Source organism: Egretta garzetta, unplaced genomic scaffold (assembly GCF_000687185.1).
Source record: "Egretta garzetta isolate BGI_Z169 unplaced genomic scaffold, ASM68718v1 scaffold415, whole genome shotgun sequence".
NCBI classification, from domain to species: Eukaryota; Metazoa; Chordata; class Aves; order Pelecaniformes; family Ardeidae; genus Egretta; species Egretta garzetta.
The window spans coordinates 2,467,422-2,475,294 of record NW_009259686.1 but is presented as its reverse complement, the minus strand read 5'-3'; positions in this window follow the sequence as shown (position 1 = coordinate 2,475,294).

Genomic DNA, 7,873 nt, shown 5'->3' with positions numbered 1-7,873 from the left:
TCAGCAGGATCCCGTTTTAACCAACCCAAGAGCTTGCTAAGATAGCATTACCCAAACATGGCAAGAATATCAGCTATGCTCCATTGATTTATTAGCTCATGAGCACCATTAAAATGAGGCAAAGCTAAGAGAACTTTCTCTGTTTCTAGTGTGATCAGATAAGAAAGAGCATCAGTTGGTTAGATCATGCCACCTTCATTAGTAATATCCACCAGTGCAGAATATATCTGAAGTGAAAAAGTCTGATTCTAGTCCCATTCACACTACAGTAAATTAGAAGTATCTCCATTCATGTTAGTAGCGTTATGCTGCTGTGATACAAATTAAAATAGTACACTGCATAGTTGTGCAAATTCAGATGAACTGAAAGCAATACGAGAATCTGAGTTTCGGTGAAAATTCTGTTGTGCAACCTGCAACAGAATTGCCTGGCATCGTTCCTGTGTGTTACAGGTATAATTTCCAAGGTGGTACAGTTCATATATATATATATATATATATATATGTGTGTGTGTGTGTGTGTGTGTATAAAGGTATACTGGTCCTCCATGCTTTTATTGGGCCATTTTCTTATTAACAGCCAAGTACTAAAAGAAGTTCAGAAAAAAAATTGGGGTTGTCATATGAAAATGAATGTTTTCCATCTGCAGTATTCGCTCCTCCACCATGTCTACAAATATTTAAAAACAAACACATTTAATGATCAGGGCACAGATCCAACCTCGATAGAACGAATTACAATACACCTTTCCCAAAGAGGTTTCTGAACTGTATATGAAAGCTGAAAGAGGGATGCCTGGTTTTTGGGCTTTTTTTTTTTTTTAGCAAAACAAGGCATGCCCAGTGATAATTTCAGTCAGCAAGTTTAAATAAGTAAAAAATAAAAAACTCTTCTTAACTTCATGTTTATGTGAATACTGGAACTCATTGTTGTAGAAGCCAAGGCAAATTTATTACAAGTCCATCAAAGCTGTTAAATGAAGCAGTTTGGATGCAGCGTTGCACTCAAGAGCTCTGAAGCCAGAGAAAATATAAATCCAAATATAAACTGTTTCTTAAAATTAGTTTCCCTAGCATCTGCTCCTGACCCATTTGGAAACAGCACAGGATCTTTGGTGTGATCTGAGACAAGATGGATGCTTTCATATTTAGTATTTTGAGGAATAAGAGAGAAGAGGTACAAAGCTTTTTTTTTAATAAATAATTTGGTTTTTTTAGAGGCCTTTCAAATGAATTTAGCACAAACCTCCAGTGCTCTAGAAAGCATTGCATTATTTATAGTAAAGGTTTTCATGGCGATTAGAGCTCTGGATCTACCCTTCCCAACATGCAGGAAGGAACAACCTTTGTTCTGCAGAATGTACGTTTTAAGTAGAGAAGATAGATGAAGAGCGAGAAGGAAAACAGTGACAAAGATAGTTTTAAGTGACGCATCACTTTTGGTATATGAAAGCTAAATGACACCGACTCATATTACAGGCTATGACCTATATTTTCTGTATTCAGGTTCACTGACCCACTGACATAAGATCAGACCAAAAGTACTATATTGTCCTGTTGTTTTCATCAGACTGTTTCTTACTCTGTTCTCTAATCCCTCAGAAAGGCAGGTCATATTGCATGAGGTCAAAGTTCCCTCTAATCAGTGTTACGTCTCTGACAGTGGCCAGGAATAGATGTGTAGAGGAGAACATAAGGGTAAGGCAGGTTTGAAATGATACTTCCCATCATTACAACTTCCCCTTTGAGCAATCTGCAAGTTAGCAGCTTCCCAAGGCAAACCATTATGTCTCGTTAATAAATAGGCCTTTATGTTTTTTCCCCAACGATTTTGGTTAATTGTTTTCTGAACCCATCTGAACTTCTGGCTTCCGCTGCAACTAGAAGCAATGATTTCCATGGTTTGTTACAGTGTTCCTCCTTTACTACCTTTAAAACTGCTGCTGGATAATTTTATTTGGTTTGTTGCTCACATGTTGTAAACTTTAGAATGTTTCCCTTTCCACTTTTTTCATACCACTTGTGATACTCTTTTCCTCAGTCAAGTCCTTCTTGAAAGGATCTCCATTTCAGCAATCATTTTATTTTTTTTTCCTCAACTTATCGTCATCAGAAAACTTTGTTACCTTTCATATTCATGTCCTTTCCTAAATCATCCATGAATACGGTGACTAACACAAGTCTAGTGTAGGTCCTTGGATCTAGTAATAGAATTCTACTGGAAACTTTTTCCATTTTCATAAACAATTATTTATTTCTACTATTTATCTTCTCCCCTTGAACCTGTTATTAACCACATGAGGACATGTAAGATGATAATTTAGCTTCACAAAGAGTATTTCAAAGACCCTGAAAATAGAAAACTTTCTGAAAACACAGTTATACTTCGTAAAATTTAAGGGAAATGTAACAGATACATGATGTGTATCGTCCCTCTTCAAAAGCCATGGCAATTCTTTTCTATTATGTGTATTCACATGCCTACTACCTCTATTGCATCAAATTGCAAAGCAAACAAAATGGATTTACCAGTCCAGTGTTTCAAAGCCATCTGTAGGCCCTGTAAGTCTGGCTACATATTTGACATCTTTCATGTCTCCTGTATTGTTTTTATCTGGAGGTTACATATTTTAGCTATTAGGCTAAGAATTTAGTGTTTGGATTCCTTTAGTACATGTTGTGAGTACCACCAGGTCTTGGAAAACTTTTGAGACTGTTTTGTCTAAATGGCAAATACTGGTACTGGCAAATACTGATTCGTATATCATTTGTACTTAGGAACTACTTGATACGAGACAAGCTAGGTATGAACTGGTTCACATTCCAGGTTTTAACCCTTTTCCTTCCTTTTTCTAGAATATCATGGTCATGGGCTGGCTGCTTAAGTGGCATCCAGCTTTTGCAAGCCCCTGCTCTTTTCCAGGGAACTGTCTGTGAGGTGAAGCCTGTGACAGTGTCCCATATAACTCAGGCATAACTTCTACAACCTACTGAGTATCTTTCTTTTCAAAAGCGTGCCTGCCAACATCCTCATTTAAATCAACCATTCCAGGTTATCTTCTATTTCAGGTTTCATGCCTTTGCATAGCAGTATTCATACATGTGATCTTGTTTCGGTGGGTTTTTTTGGTGACCGCGATCACACAGCTCGAGCTGCGACCACACTGCCCGCGACCGACCGAACCGAACGAACCGACCGAACTAAACGAACAGACGGAACGAACTAACGCCCCCGAGCATGACGTTATATGGTATGGAATAGCCCTTTGGTCAGTTTGGGTTAGCTGTGCTAGCTGTGCTGTACTCCCAGCTTGTTATGCACCTGGGCGAGCAGGAGAAGCTCAAAAAGTCCTTGAGTAGTCTGAGCACTACTTGGCAACAGCTGAAAACATCAGTGTGTTATCAACATTATTCTGGTACTAAATCCAAAACACAGCACTATGCTAGCTACTGTGAAGAAAATTAACTCTATCCCAGCTAAAACCAGGACACGTGTTCAAATGAGACCCTATTTGTTCAGTCTTTTTTTGCTGTAACTTTCATGATTTTTTTTGGTTTGCCCTATATACTATACTTCACCTGAGTACAACATTCTGTAACTTCACTACAAGATGAATCATCTCAACTGGTGTACTTCTCAGCACATTGGCTTTCAGATCATTAGTTTGAAAACTTCCCCATAACTATTCTTATTTTAAGTTTCATCAATCGATTTCATTTTCCTTGGATGGACTATTTCTCTCATGTCAGTTCCATTTTTTCTTAAAGTTTTGCCTGTTCCTAATTAACTGACTCTGCTCTTCTTTATGCCACTTCTCAGACACATATTGACACTGCACTCTCTCTAGCCCTCTGTATGGTACGGAGAACATTTCTCAGTACATCTTTTCTCAGAGATTTTATATCATCTGCAGCTACTATTCTATATGACCTCTTGACATTTCCATTTTTATGTTAAGTCATCTGAAAACAAGACAGAAGTATTTTTTCACGAGAATCGTTCACAAAGCGTCAAAATTGTTTGTCTTCATGTCTTTCTCCACTCTTTGCTATTTTGTTTCTTAAGGTGTGATTTCATATTTTATTTATGCACTTACATTTTCATATGGCATTTAAAAACTTTACTGCTGCCTAGATAGTTTATCCCATACTTACTTAATATTTTTTCTAGCTTAAAAAATATTTCAGTTAGGTAATAGGCAAGATCTTACTTTCCTCCTGTTTTTAATGAACTGTTGCATGAATATTTATCTTAATCATTCAATGAAATGCTAACAAGAGCTTTTAAGTGGCTATACACTACTTTGCACTGTAACACGCAGAACTTTGCAGTAATTTCCCTAGTTGCTCTAAGGCTTCTTGTGGTAGAAAAACATGCTTTCTGCATTAGAAATTGAAGATTTCATGGCATACAATTTCTGAAAAAAACAAAGAACTTTTTGCATATTTTGACCCGACCCCTCTTGGACAGGATTCTAATCTTTCTGTCTATGGGGGAAAGTGCCAACATAAACTGCAGTGATTTGTTTTTATTCTGCAGTTTGCTACTGCATCTATAAAATGTATATTTACTAAGGAGATTGTTAGCAAGAATTCTGAAGCTGAACACCAAATCAGTGAATAGCTTGATTTTTTTTAGGCTCTAAGGTGCTGCTGGGCCAAAATAAATAAATAAATAACAGAAATTGTCTCTTTTACAGAATCCCTAAAGCTAGAACCTTTAGTGGTCTTCTCCAGCTCCTCAAGTATTGAATATTGTGTTCTGTGTTCATCTCTTACTGTCAGTTCCATATTTCAATAAGTTTTACCTTGCCTGGCTGTGCATCAAAGAATACTGTCAGTACTATCCATTATCCAATGCCCTATTAGACAGTGACAGGCTCAGATATTTACTCTGTTAAACACTGTAAACTAATAATTCAACTTGAAAAAAGAGGAAAAGATAATAAAATGGAAAAAAAAAAAGCCAAAAAACACCAAAAAAGAAAGGAAAGGTTAAAAACCTAGATCCAGATCAACCTTGTACTGCAAAAATTAGCCTAACCTTAATATCAGCTGAGTCTTTTAGTCAATTAAACCCATATTTTTGTATCTCCATCAAGTTATCTTGCATTTTCTGAGACAAATCTAGCTTCAGTTCTCATGTCTGAGAATACCAGTCCTTATGATTAAGGACAGATTTTTCTCTCCCCTTTGCCACTTGACAACTTTTGAGCCTCAGATAATTATATTTCTGTCTGCTATTAAAATCTTTTTGTATCTATGATTTAAAATAAAGATGTGTGTGCACTTTCCAGGATGAACCTTTTATCTATGGAGGGGAGGAGGAAGAAGTCATTTAAGGACTGTCTCTGCTACTGGTAAAGGCAATTGGGAAAGGATCAGTCCTGTGCCCAGGCATATGCAAACTTACCCCCCTATGGGTAGCACCCCAGTGGGGTTGGCAGGACCCCGAATGAGCTCAGACTTGTGCCAGTGCAGACCTGACTGTTGATTCGGACCAACGAACTGGAAACCCAACAGCGCAGGAACCTTCCTTGCTTCTCCTGTTTTTAAGCAAGCTGCAAGCTTTCAGAGTCATATGTGTAAACCAATTATTATAATCCCTCATATTACTGTTACATGTTGGGGCACCAGCACTGAAAAGGACAAACACGTGTTTTTCTGTGGAGTTGAAAGTGTGAGGCAGTGCTTAATATGCATCAAGTGATGAGTATGAACCTGGAGACCACAGCAGACCTGCAAGCTTAGGACTCTTTCAGTAACAATTTTGAGGGGATGTCTGAGTATGTGCAATTTTTCCAATGGTTTGTGAAGATAAATAATCCATTTTTTTTCAGGATCTTAGTCTATAAACCAGACTTTCATTCTGTGATACTGTTAATTCTTTCCTCCTCTAAAGTGTAATTATATTGGTTGCACATTTTTCATTTACTGTTATAGAACAACTTGCAAACAAGGCAGCCTTGTCTCAGTTTAAGTTCAGCTAGATCATGATTAGCCAAGATCTTCAACTAAAGATCTGAAGATCTCATGGTAAATCATGAGCACAGCTTGGGAAAGTATTATTTGAGAAAGCATTATTCACTTTTTTCCTTCCAAGTTTCTTGCCTCTTTAAATGCTTAAGCCACCTCAGATGTTCCTCACTGTTTCTTCGTCGGCTTTTTCTTCTGGATTTCAAAACTCTAGGTGTAAAAGCCATTTCTTGTGAAGCACAGCTGAGCTCTTAGCAGTTTCACTACAAGCAGGATTGTTTAATGAACTTCATGAGGATTCTGTATGTTTCTACACAACATAGTAAATTGGTTGCATCCACTTATAGAAAACTCTGTCATTACTTAGCCCCATCTTCTTGTTATTCATCTGCAAACTGCGTTCACAGAACTTCCTTACTATGAATGTCTGTACAAACATTAATTTAAGGTGCGGTAAGTGAAGGAGCTGAAGGATGACAAGTTGAGCACCTAAATTTATATGAGTTACATAAATACTGGCACTGGTGCACTGACTGAAGTCCAGACTAAGTCCACTAAGTCCAAACTAAGTGTCAGAACTTGAAAAATCTGTCCCTTCCTTGTCTCCTTTCTGTAAATTTGCTTAATCATTCATTTTGTATAAAAATAATCACAATTTATTCTGGCTTCAGAATATCTACTCACATCTACAAATAGCTAAATAGAGTTGGTTTATAACCTGTATATATGTATTTTGTTGCAGGACTTATAAATTGCTTCTTCATTTTCCATTCTCCCTGCCAGGGAATATGAGTAAGCTGGACCATGAGATGCAGAATCTACACTGAATAAAGAGCTGTTATAAGTGCACCCCAAATTATTAGCTACGCTGTTGTTAAAGTTCATTGAAGGTCCCTAATTAATAAGTACGTGCAGGGAGAAAGGACAGTTTGGAGAATTATACAAGAATATAGTATCATTAAACAGATCAGTGGTCTTGTCTCACCAGTAATACTGTTGGATGTGCGAGTCAATCTGTTATTCAAAAAGCACACAGCAGGTTTTGAAGATCTTTGTAAAAGGGTGGTGAGAATGATAAAGACAATGAGAACGTTTCCGTAAAAGTTGAAAAAAGGGGAATATTTACCACAGGAAACAAATCAGAAAGGCTATTAGTAAAAGTGTGCCAAAAAATGAACAGGAAGAGGAAAGCAAACTATGCATTTCTGTTGTCTCCAACTCATGGCACAAGAAGGAACCACTGAATGAAATTAGTAGTGGGAAAGACAGAATAAATCCCACAGCTTTTCTTCCAACAAGGTAAAAATAGCCTGTAGAACTCATTAAGGTAAAAAATTTAGCTACCTTTTAGAAGGTCTCATCATTCAAACAGATAACAAGAATAACCAGGCTTGTCACGGCTAATTATAACAAAAGGTTTGGCTTAGCTTTCCTGTGTTATAAAGGTGAGATTTCTGAAGTTTCCCATGGAAAATTAAACTACCCTATTGCTCATAGGTTAACACACTATGAAATCGGTTCAATAAATTTAATAAGCTCACCTCAAAACCAGCTAAATTTCTTTTCTCCGCAAATCCAGCTTACTGTAAGTGAACAAATTGTCCCCAGATAAACTATACATCTACTTCTGTCACAAAATAACTGCAAAGGTGGATGACTACAGTTGAACCGAATGTTTACCAAGTTACATTATCAGTTGCAAATAAAAAAAAAATAAAAGAAAGCAATTTAAGAAAAGTATATTTATTCTTGAATATAACATTATAACCTTCTCTGTGGATAATTCAGAAAACAGGTTCCACCTCAGTGCAAAACCTGCATAAATGTACACCTCACAGTATAGACATTCCAACTGAGATATGCAGATTAAACACCTCCAAATTGTGCCTCTGTGGTG